This window comes from Taudactylus pleione, unplaced genomic scaffold (assembly GCF_031769625.1).
Source record: "Taudactylus pleione unplaced genomic scaffold, aTauple2 ptg000070l, whole genome shotgun sequence".
Classification (NCBI taxonomy): domain Eukaryota; kingdom Metazoa; phylum Chordata; class Amphibia; order Anura; family Myobatrachidae; genus Taudactylus; species Taudactylus pleione.
The window spans coordinates 945,736-957,939 of record NW_028284472.1 but is presented as its reverse complement, the minus strand read 5'-3'; the positions used below and the strand labels follow the sequence as shown (position 1 = coordinate 957,939).

The 12,204-nt window shown below is 36.9% G+C and overlaps 6 non-coding genes across 6 annotated transcripts; all 6 read left to right on the top strand.

The window, feature by feature from the left end:
• The first annotated feature begins 425 nt into the window (after nt 1–425).
• Nucleotides 426–497, top strand: TRNAA-UGC (transfer RNA alanine (anticodon UGC)). Its single transcript has one exon. It is a non-coding gene; the product is annotated as a tRNA-Ala (tRNA).
• Nucleotides 498–1,348: 851 nt separating this feature from the next.
• Nucleotides 1,349–1,420, top strand: TRNAA-UGC (transfer RNA alanine (anticodon UGC)). The gene has a single exon. It is a non-coding gene; the product is annotated as a tRNA-Ala (tRNA).
• An 851-nt stretch (nt 1,421–2,271) lies between these two features.
• On the top strand, nt 2,272–2,343 carry TRNAA-UGC (transfer RNA alanine (anticodon UGC)). The gene has a single exon. It is a non-coding gene; the product is annotated as a tRNA-Ala (tRNA).
• Nucleotides 2,344–3,193: 850 nt separating this feature from the next.
• On the top strand, nt 3,194–3,265 carry TRNAA-UGC (transfer RNA alanine (anticodon UGC)). The gene has a single exon. It is a non-coding gene; the product is annotated as a tRNA-Ala (tRNA).
• Nucleotides 3,266–5,033: 1,768 nt separating this feature from the next.
• On the top strand, nt 5,034–5,105 carry TRNAA-UGC (transfer RNA alanine (anticodon UGC)). The gene has a single exon. It is a non-coding gene; the product is annotated as a tRNA-Ala (tRNA).
• A 4,523-nt stretch (nt 5,106–9,628) lies between these two features.
• Nucleotides 9,629–9,700, top strand: TRNAA-UGC (transfer RNA alanine (anticodon UGC)). Its single transcript has one exon. It is a non-coding gene; the product is annotated as a tRNA-Ala (tRNA).
• The last annotated feature ends 2,504 nt before the right edge of the window (nt 9,701–12,204 follow it).

Below are 12,204 nucleotides of genomic sequence, written 5' to 3'. Positions count from 1 at the left end.
TGACAACATATCAACTCTAGATAGATTGTCTGGTGAAGCATTAGTTAGCAGTGCCCAAGAGGCAGTCATAGCATGCATCCTTTGTGCCCTTCTACTAAATTCTGACACTGATGACCAAACAGAATGTAAGAAAGCCCTCTAGTTAGCAAAACTTGATCAATATCTACACCATTCATTAGTAAAAGTAGGGGATTCTGATGATAAACCAGTCTCTGATGGAGAACTTTAAGAGCATTCCAATGTTTGGAATGGGCATCTCCTTGCATTCTCATCAGCCATGAAAACCATAAAGTCCTTGAAATCCAGCAAGGTATAATGGTTATCCTTCCATCCTCTAAGATGTCCCTAATAACACTGAAAAGTAGTAAATCTCTAGTGAAATGTAAAGCTGTAATCACTTGTGCATAAGAACATAGCAGCTCCTAGGGGATGTAGCTCAGTGGTAGAGCGCATGCTTTGCATGTATGAGGCCCCAGGTTCTATCCCCGGCATCTCCATGTTTTGCAAAATACAGCTTTTTACCATATGTAAACTCTCTAGAAGAGCCACAGATAACAGGCAAACCAATAAAAGTACTCTACAGCAATAGTCAAAGTTGAATACAAATCATAAAAAATCAATCAACTATGATTATATTCAACATTGTCTTCATTCCATTTTTCAAAGTAAAGTTCCCATTGAATGCCTATTACCATTCTCCTACACTGAGGGAAAACATATGGTAAGTATGAAATAGTTTTTTTATTTTCAGTTGGAACTGAAGGCGACTACCCGAGCAAAGTTTAATAAAAGAGCGAGACAAATAATATAGCAAAACTAATTGATTAAGATTGAGAGACAAGTTCAAACACTTTGTGAACAAAAAGAGGATGGACATGGGCTTGGAGGGCAAGCACTTAATGAAATTTCAAAGCATGGAATGATGACAACATATCAACTCTAGATAGATTGTCTGGTGAAGCATTAGATAGCAATGCCCAAGAGGCAATCATAGCATGCATCCTTTGTGCACTTCTACTAAGTTCTGACACTGATGACCAAAGAGAATGTAAGAAAGCCCTCTAGTTAGCAAATCTTGTTCAATATCCACACCATTCATTAGTAAAAGTAGGGGATTCTGATGATAAACCAGTCTCTGATGGAGAACTTTAAGAGCATTCCAATGTTCGGAATGGGCATCTACTTGCATTCTCATCAGACATGAAAACCATAAATTCCTTGAAGTCAAGCATGGTATAATGGTTATACTTCCATCTTCTAAGATATCCAAAATAACACTGAAAAGTAGTAAATCTCTAGTGAAATGTAAAGCTGCAATCACTTGTGCATAAGAACATAGCAATTCTAAGGGGATGTAGCTCAGTGGTAGAGCGCATGCTTTGCATGTATGAGGCCCCAGGTTCTATCCCCGGCATCTCCATGTTTTGCAAAATACAACTTTTTACCATATGTAAACTCTCTAGAAGAGCCACAGATAACAGGCAAACCAATAAAAGTACTCTACAGCAATAGTCAAAGTTGAATACAAATCAGAAAAAATCAATCAACTATGATTATATTCAACATTGTCTTCATTCCATTTTTCAAAGTAAAGTTCCCATTGAATGCCTATTGCCATTCTCCTACACTGAGGGAAAACATATGGTAAGTATGAAATAGTTTTTTTATTTTCAGTGGGAACTGAAGGCGACTACACGAGCAAAGTTTAATAAAAGAGCGAGACAAATAATATAGCAAAACTAATATATTAAGATTCAGAGACAAGTTCAAACACTTTGTGAACAAAAAGAGGATGGACATTGGCTTGGAGGACAAGCACTTAATGAAATTTCAAAGCATGGAATGATGACAACATATCAACTCTAGATAGATTGTCTGGTGAAGCATTAGATAGCAATGCCCAAGAGGCAATCATAGCATGCATCCTTTGTGCACTTCTACTAAGTTCTGACACTGATGACCAAAGAGAATGTAAGAAAGCCCTCTAGTTAGCAAATCTTGTTCAATATCCACACCATTCATTAGTAAAAGTAGGGGATTCTGATGATAAACCAGTCTCTGATGGAGAACTTTAAGAGCATTCCAATGTTCGGAATGGGCATCTACTTGCATTCTCATCAGACATGAAAACCATAAATTCCTTGAAGTCAAGCATGGTATAATGGTTATACTTCCATCTTCTAAGATATCCAAAATAACACTGAAAAGTAGTAAATCTCTAGTGAAATGTAAAGCTGCAATCACTTGTGCATAAGAACATAGCAATTCTAAGGGGATGTAGCTCAGTGGTAGAGCGCAAGCTTTGCATGTATGAGGCCCCAGGTTCTATCCCCGGCATCTCCATGTTTTGCAAAATACAACTTTTTACCATATGTAAACTCTCTAGAAGAGCCACAGATAACAGGCAAACCAATAAAAGTACTCTACAGCAATAGTCAAAGTTGAATACAAATCATAAAAAATCAATCAACTATGATTATATTCAACATTGTCTTCATTCCATTTTTCAAAGTAAAGTTCCCATTGAATGCCTATTGCCATTCTCCTACACTGAGGGAAAACATATAGTAAGTAGGAAATAGATTTTTTATTTTCAGTGGGAACTGAAGGCGACTACCCGAGCAAAGTTTAATAAAAGAGCGAGACAAATAATATAGTAAAACTAATTGATTAAGATTGAGAGACAAGTTCAAACACTTTGTGAACAAAAAGAGGATGGACATGGGCTTGGAGGGCAAGCACTTAATGAAATTTCAAAGCATGGAATGATGACAACATATCAACTCTAGATAGATTGTCTGGTGAAGCATTAGCTAGCAAGCCCAAGAGGCAGTCATAGCATGCATCCTTTGTGCCCTTCTACTAAATTCTGACACTGATGACCAAACAGAATGTAAGAAAGCCCTCTAGTTAGCAAAATTTGATCAATATCTACACCATTCATTAGTAAAAGTAGGGGATTCTGATGATAAACCAGTCTCTGATGGAGAACTTTAAGAGCATTCCAATGTTCGGAATGGGCATCTCCTTGCATTCTCATCAGCCATGAAAACCATAAAGTCCTTGAAGTCAAGCATGGTATAATGGTTATACTTCCATCTTCTAAGATATCCCTAATAACACTGAAAAGTAGTAAATCTCTAGTGAAATGTAAAGCTGCAATCACTTGTGCATAAGAACATAGCAATTCTAAGGGGATGTAGCTCAGTGGTAGAGCGCATGCTTTGCATGTATGAGGCCCCGGGTTCAATACCCGGCATCTCCATGTTTTGCAAAATGCAGCTTTTTACCATATGTAAACTCTCTAGAAGAGCCACAGATAACAAGCAATCCAATAAAAGTACTCTACAGCAATAGTCAAAGTTGAACACAAATCATAAAAAATCAATCAAATATGATTATATTCAACATCGTCTTCATACCATTTTTCAAAGTAAAGTTCCCATTGAATGCCTATTGCCATTCTCCTACACTGAGGGAAAACATATGGTAAGTAGGAAATAGATTTTTTATTTTCAGTGGGAACTGAAGGCGACTACCTGAGCAAAGTTTAATAAAAGAGCGAGACAAATAATATAATAAAACTAATTGATTAAGATTGAGAGACAAGTTCAAACACTTTGTGAACAAAAAGAGGATGGACAAGGGCTTGGAGGGCAAGCACTTAATGAAATTTCAAAGCATGGAATGATGACAACATATCAACTCTAGATAGATTGTCTGGTGAAGCATTAGTTAGCAATGCCCAAGAGGCAGTCATAGCATGCATCCATTGTGCCTTTCTACTAAATTCTGACACTGATGACCAAACAGATTGTAAGAATGCCCTCTAGTTAGCAAAACTTGATCAATATCTACACCATTTATTAGTAAAAGTAGGGGATTCTGATGATAAACCAGTCTCTGATGGAGAACTTTAAGAGCATTCCAATGTTTGGAATGGGCATCTCCTTGCATTCTCATCAGCCATGAAAACCATAAAGTCCTTGAAGTCAAGCATGGTATAATGGTTATTCTTCCATCCTCTAAGATGTCCCTAATAACACTGAAAAGTAGTAAATCTCTAGTGAAATGTAAAGCTGCAATCACTTGTGCATAAGAAAATAGCAGCTCCTAGGGGATGTAGCTCAGTGGTAGAGCACATGCTTTGCTTTGCACCGAGTTCATTCCCCGGCATCTCCATGTTTTGCAAAATGCAGCTTTTTACCATATGTAAACTCTCTAGAAGAGCCACAGATAACAAGCAATCAAATAAAAGTACTCTACAGCAACAGTCAAAGTTGAATACAAATCTTAAAAAATCAATCAAATATGATTATATTCAACATTGTCTTCATTCCATTTTTCAAAGTAAAGTTCCCATTGAATGCCTATTGCCATTCTCCTACACTGAGGGAAAACATATGGTAAGTATGAAATAGTTTTTTTATTTTCAGTTGGAACTGAAGGCGACTACCCGAGCAAAGTTTAATAAAAGAGCGAGACAAATAATATAGCAAAACTAATTGATTAAGATTGAGAGACAAGTTCAAACACTTTGTGAACAAAAAGAGGATGGACATGGGCTTGGAGGGCAAGCACTTAATGAAATTTCAAAGCATGGAATGATGACAACATATCAACTCTAGATAGATTGTCTGGTGAAGCATTAGATAGCAATGCCCAAGAGGCTTTCATAGCATGCATCCTTTGTGCACTTCTACTAAGTTCTGACACTGATGACCAAAGAGAATGTAAGAAAGCCCTCTAGTTAGCAAATCTTGTTCAATATCCACACCATTCATTAGTAAAAGTAGGGGATTCTGATGATAAACCAGTCTCTGATGGAGAACTTTAAGAGCATTCCAATGTTCGGAATGGGCATCTACTTGCATTCTCATCAGACATGAAAACCATAAATTCCTTGAAGTCAAGCATGGTATAATGGTTATACTTCCATCTTCTAAGATATCCAAAATAACACTGAAAAGTAGTAAATCTCTAGTGAAATGTAAAGCTGCAATCACTTGTGCATAAGAACATAGCAATTCTAAGGGGATGTAGCTCAGTGGTAGAGCGCATGCTTTGCATGTATGAAGCCCCAGGTTCTATCCCTGGCATCTCCATGTTTTGCAAAATACAACTTTTTACCATATGTAAACTCTCTAGAAGAGCCACAAATAACAGGCAAACCAATAAAAGTACTCTACAGCAATAGTCAAAGTTGAATACAAATCAGAAAAAATCAATCAACTATGATTATATTCAACATTGTCTTCATTCCATTTTTCAAAGTAAAGTTCCCATTGAATGCCTATTGCCATTCTCCTACACTGAGGGAAAACATATGGTAAGTAGGAAATAGATTTTTTATTTTCAGTGGGAACTGAAGGCGACTACCTGAGCAAAGTTTAATAAAAGAGCGAGACAAATAATATAGTAAAACTAATTGATTAAGATTGAGAGACAAGTTCAAACACTTTGTGAACAAAAAGAGGATGGACAAGGGCTTGGAGGGCAAGCACTTAATGAAATTTCAAAGCATGGAATGATGACAACATATCAACTCTAGATAGATTGTCTGGTGAAGCATTAGTTAGCAGTGCCCAAGAGGCAGTCATAGCATGCATCCTTTGTGCCCTTCTACTAAATTCTGACACTGATGACCAAACAGAATGTAAGAATGCCCTCTAGTTAGCAAAACTTGATCAATATCTACACCATTCATTAGTAAAAGTAGGGGATTCTGATGATAAACCAGTCTCTGATGGAGAACTTTAAGAGCATTCCAATGTTTGGAATGGGCATCTCCTTGCATTCTCATCAGCCATGAAAACCATAAAGTCCTTGAAGTCAAGCATGGTATAATGGTTATTCTTCCATCCTCTAAGATGTCCCTAATAACACTGAAAAGTAGTAAATCTCTAGTGAAATGTAAAGCTGCAATCACTTGTGCATAAGAAAATAGCAGCTCCTAGGGGATGTAGCTCAGTGGTAGAGCACATGCTTTGCTTTGCACGGAGTTCATTCCCCGGCATCTCCATGTTTTGCAAAATGCAGATTTTTACCATATGTAAACTCTCTAGAAGAGCCACAGATAACAAGCAAACCAATAAAAGTACTCTACAGCAATAGTCAAAGTTGAATACAAATCTTAAAAAATCAATCAAATATGATTATATTCAACATCGTCTTCATACCATTTTTCAAAGTAAAGTTCCCATTGAATGCCTATAGCCATTCTCCTACACTGAGGGAAAACATATGGTAAGTAGGAAATAGATTTTTTATTTTCAGTGGGAACTGAAGGTGACTACCTGAGCAAAGTTTAATAAAAGAGCGAGACAAATAATATAGTAAAACTAATTGATTAAGATTGAGAGACAAGTTCAAACACTTTGTGAACAAAAAGAGGATGGACATGGGCTTGGAGGGCAAGCACTTAATGAAATTTCAAAGCATGGAATGATGACAACATATCAACTCTAGATAGATTGTCTGGTGAAGCATTAGCTAGCAAGCCCAAGAGGCAGTCATAGCATGCATCCTTTGTGCCCTTCTACTAAATTCTGACACTGATGACCAAACAGAATGTAAGAAAGCCCTCTAGTTAGCAAAACTTGATCAATATCTACACCATTCATTAGTAAAAGTAGGGGATTCTGATGATAAACCAGTCTCTGATGGAGAACTTTAAGAGCATTCCAATGTTTGGAATGGGCATCTCCTTGCATTCTCATCAGCCATGAAAACCATAAAGTCCTTGAAATCCAGCAAGGTATAATGGTTATCCTTCCATCCTCTAAGATGTCCCTAATAACACTGAAAAGTAGTAAATCTCTAGTGAAATGTAAAGCTGTAATCACTTGTGCATAAGAACATAGCAGCTCCTAGGGGATGTAGCTCAGTGGTAGAGCGCATGCTTTGCATGTATGAGGCCCCAGGTTCTATCCCCAGCATCTCCATGTTTTGCAAAATACAGCTTTTTACCATATGTAAACTCTCTAGAAGAGCCACAGATAACAGGCAAACCAATAAAAGTACTCTACAGCAATAGTCAAAGTTGAATACAAATCATAAAAAATCAATCAACTATGATTATATTCAACATTGTCTTCATTCCATTTTTCAAAGTAAAGTTCCCATTGAATGCCTATTACCATTCTCCTACACTGAGGGAAAACATATGGTAAGTATGAAATAGTTTTTTTATTTTCAGTTGGAACTGAAGGCGACTACCTGAGCAAAGTTTAATAAAAGAGCGAGACAAATAATATAGTAAAACTAATTGATTAAGATTGAGAGACAAGTTCAAACACTTTGTGAACAAAAAGAGGATGGACAAGGGCTTGGAGGGCAAGCACTTAATGAAATTTCAAAGCATGGAATGATGACAACATATCAACTCTAGATAGATTGTCTGGTGAAGCATTAGTTAGCAGTGCCCAAGAGGCAGTCATAGCATGCATCCTTTGTGCCCTTCTACTAAATTCTGACACTGATGACCAAACAGAATGTAAGAATGCCCTCTAGTTAGCAAAACTTGATCAATATCTACACCATTCATTAGTAAAAGTAGGGGATTCTGATGATAAACCAGTCTCTGATGGAGAACTTTAAGAGCATTCCAATATTTGGAATGGGCATCTCCTTGCATTCTCATCAGCCATGAAAACCATAAAGTCCTTGAAGTCAAGCATGGTATAATGGTTATTCTTCCATCCTCTAAGATGTCCCTAATAACACTGAAAAGTAGTAAATCTCTAGTGAAATGTAAAGCTGCAATCACTTGTGCATAAGAAAATAGCAGCTCCTAGGGGATGTAGCTCAGTGGTAGAGCACATGCTTTGCTTTGCACGGAGTTCATTCCCCGGCATCTCCATGTTTTGCAAAATGCAGATTTTTACCATATGTAAACTCTCTAGAAGAGCCACAGATAACAAGCAAACCAATAAAAGTACTCTACAGCAATAGTCAAAGTTGAATACAAATCTTAAAAAATCAATCAAATATGATTATATTCAACATCGTCTTCATACCATTTTTCAAAGTAAAGTTCCCATTGAATGCCTATAGCCATTCTCCTACACTGAGGGAAAACATATGGTAAGTAGGAAATAGATTTTTTATTTTCAGTGGGAACTGAAGGTGACTACCTGAGCAAAGTTTAATAAAAGAGCGAGACAAATAATATAGTAAAACTAATTGATTAAGATTGAGAGACAAGTTCAAACACTTTGTGAACAAAAAGAGGATGGACATGGGCTTGGAGGGCAAGCACTTAATGAAATTTCAAAGCATGGAATGATGACAACATATCAACTCTAGATAGATTGTCTGGTGAAGCATTAGCTAGCAAGCCCAAGAGGCAGTCATAGCATGCATCCTTTGTGCCCTTCTACTAAATTCTGACACTGATGACCAAACAGAATGTAAGAAAGCCCTCTAGTTAGCAAAACTTGATCAATATCTACACCATTCATTAGTAAAAGTAGGGGATTCTGATGATAAACCAGTCTCTGATGGAGAACTTTAAGAGCATTCCAATGTTCGGAATGGGCATCTACTTGCATTCTCATCAGACATGAAAACCATAAATTCCTTGAAGTCAAGCATGGTATAATGGTTATACTTCCATCTTCTAAGATATCCAAAATAACACTGAAAAGTAGTAAATCTTTAGTGAAATGTAAAGCTGCAATCACTTGTGCATAAGAACATAGCAATTCTAAGGGGATGTAGCTCAGTGGTAGAGCACATGCTTTGCTTTGCACCGAGTTCATTCCCCGGCATCTCCATGTTTTGCAAAATGCAGCTTTTTACCATATGTAAACTCTCTAGAAGAGCCACAGATAACAAGCAATCAAATAAAAGTACTCTACAGCAACAGTCAAAGTTGAATACAAATCTTAAAAAATCAATCAAATATGATTATATTCAACATTGTCTTCATTCCATTTTTCAAAGTAAAGTTCCCATTGAATGCCTATTGCCATTCTCCTACACTGAGTGAAAACATATGGTAAGTATGAAATAGTTTTTTTATTTTCAGTTGGAACTGAAGGCGACTACCCGAGCAAAGTTTAATAAAAGAGCGAGACAAATAATATAGCAAAACTAATTGATTAAGATTGAGAGACAAGTTCAAACACTTTGTGAACAAAAAGAGGATGGACATGGGCTTGGAGGGCAAGCACTTAATGAAATTTCAAAGCATGGAATGATGACAACATATCAACTCTAGATAGATTGTCTGGTGAAGCATTAGATAGCAATGCCCAAGAGGCTTTCATAGCATGCATCCTTTGTGCACTTCTACTAAGTTCTGACACTGATGACCAAAGAGAATGTAAGAAAGCCCTCTAGTTAGCAAATCTTGTTCAATATCCACACCATTCATTAGTAAAAGTAGGGGATTCTGATGATAAACCAGTCTCTGATGGAGAACTTTAAGAGCATTCCAATGTTCGGAATGGGCATCTACTTGCATTCTCATCAGACATGAAAACCATAAATTCCTTGAAGTCAAGCATGGTATAATGGTTATACTTCCATCTTCTAAGATATCCAAAATAACACTGAAAAGTAGTAAATCTCTAGTGAAATGTAAAGCTGCAATCACTTGTGCATAAGAACATAGCAATTCTAAGGGGATGTAGCTCAGTGGTAGAGCGCATGCTTTGCATGTATGAAGCCCCAGGTTCTATCCCCGGCATCTCCATGTTTTGCAAAATACAACTTTTTACCATATGTAAACTCTCTAGAAGAGCCACAAATAACAGGCAAACCAATAAAAGTACTCTACAGCAATAGTCAAAGTTGAATACAAATCAGAAAAAATCAATCAACTATGATTATATTCAACATTGTCTTCATTCCATTTTTCAAAGTAAAGTTCCCATTGAATGCCTATTGCCATTCTCCTACACTGAGGGAAAACATATGGTAAGTAGGAAATAGATTTTTTATTTTCAGTGGGAACTGAAGGCGACTACCTGAGCAAAGTTTAATAAAAGAGCGAGACAAATAATATAGTAAAACTAATTGATTAAGATTGAGAGACAAGTTCAAACACTTTGTGAACAAAAAGAGGATGGACAAGGGCTTGGAGGGCAAGCACTTAATGAAATTTCAAAGCATGGAATGATGACAACATATCAACTCTAGATAGATTGTCTGGTGAAGCATTAGTTAGCAGTGCCCAAGAGGCAGTCATAGCATGCATCATTTGTGCCCTTCTACTAAATTCTGACACTGATGACCAAACAGAATGTAAGAATGCCCTCTAGTTAGCAAAACTTGATCAATATCTACACCATTCATTAGTAAAAGTAGGGGATTCTGATGATAAACCAGTCTCTGATGGAGAACTTTAAGAGCATTCCAATGTTTGGAATGGGCATCTCCTTGCATTCTCATCAGCCATGAAAACCATAAAGTCCTTGAAGTCAAGCATGGTATAATGGTTATTCTTCCATCCTCTAAGATGTCCCTAATAACACTGAAAAGTAGTAAATCTCTAGTGAAATGTAAAGCTGCAATCACTTGTGCATAAGAAAATAGCAGCTCCTAGGGGATGTAGCTCAGTGGTAGAGCACATGCTTTGCTTTGCACGGAGTTCATTCCCCGGCATCTCCATGTTTTGCAAAATGCAGATTTTTACCATATGTAAACTCTCTAGAAGAGCCACAGATAACAAGCAAACCAATAAAAGTACTCTACAGCAATAGTCAAAGTTGAATACAAATCTTAAAAAATCAATCAAATATGATTATATTCAACATCGTCTTCATACCATTTTTCAAAGTAAAGTTCCCATTGAATGCCTATAGCCATTCTCCTACACTGAGGGAAAACATATGGTAAGTAGGAAATAGATTTTTTATTTTCAGTGGGAACTGAAGGTGACTACCTGAGCAAAGTTTAATAAAAGAGCGAGACAAATAATATAGTAAAACTAATTGATTAAGATTGAGAGACAAGTTCAAACACTTTGTGAACAAAAAGAGGATGGACATGGGCTTGGAGGGCAAGCACTTAATGAAATTTCAAAGCATGGAATGATGACAACATATCAACTCTAGATAGATTGTCTGGTGAAGCATTAGCTAGCAAGCCCAAGAGGCAGTCATAGCATGCATCCTTTGTGCCCTTCTACTAAATTCTGACACTGATGACCAAACAGAATGTAAGAAAGCCCTCTAGTTAGCAAAACTTGATCAATATCTACACCATTCATTAGTAAAAGTAGGGGATTCTGATGATAAACCAGTCTCTGATGGAGAACTTTAAGAGCATTCCAATGTTTGGAATGGGCATCTCCTTGCATTCTCATCAGCCATGAAAACCATAAAGTCCTTGAAATCCAGCAAGGTATAATGGTTATCCTTCCATCCTCTAAGATGTCCCTAATAACACTGAAAAGTAGTAAATCTCTAGTGAAATGTAAAGCTGTAATCACTTGTGCATAAGAACATAGCAGCTCCTAGGGGATGTAGCTCAGTGGTAGAGCGCATGCTTTGCATGTATGAGGCCCCAGGTTCTATCCCCAGCATCTCCATGTTTTGCAAAATACAGCTTTTTACCATATGTAAACTCTCTAGAAGAGCCACAGATAACAGGCAAACCAATAAAAGTACTCTACAGCAATAGTCAAAGTTGAATACAAATCATAAAAAATCAATCAACTATGATTATATTCAACATTGTCTTCATTCCATTTTTCAAAGTAAAGTTCCCATTGAATGCCTATTACCATTCTCCTACACTGAGGGAAAACATATGGTAAGTATGAAATAGTTTTTTTATTTTCAGTTGGAACTGAAGGCGACTACCTGAGCAAAGTTTAATAAAAGAGCGAGACAAATAATATAGTAAAACTAATTGATTAAGATTGAGAGACAAGTTCAAACACTTTGTGAACAAAAAGAGGATGGACAAGGGCTTGGAGGGCAAGCACTTAATGAAATTTCAAAGCATGGAATGATGACAACATATCAACTCTAGATAGATTGTCTGGTGAAGCATTAGTTAGCAGTGCCCAAGAGGCAGTCATAGCATGCATCCTTTGTGCCCTTCTACTAAATTCTGACACTGATGACCAAACAGAATGTAAGAATGCCCTCTAGTTAGCAAAACTTGATCAATATCTACACCATTCATTAGTAAAAGTAGGGGATTCTGATGATAAACCAGTCTCTGATGGAGAACTTTAAGAGCATTCCA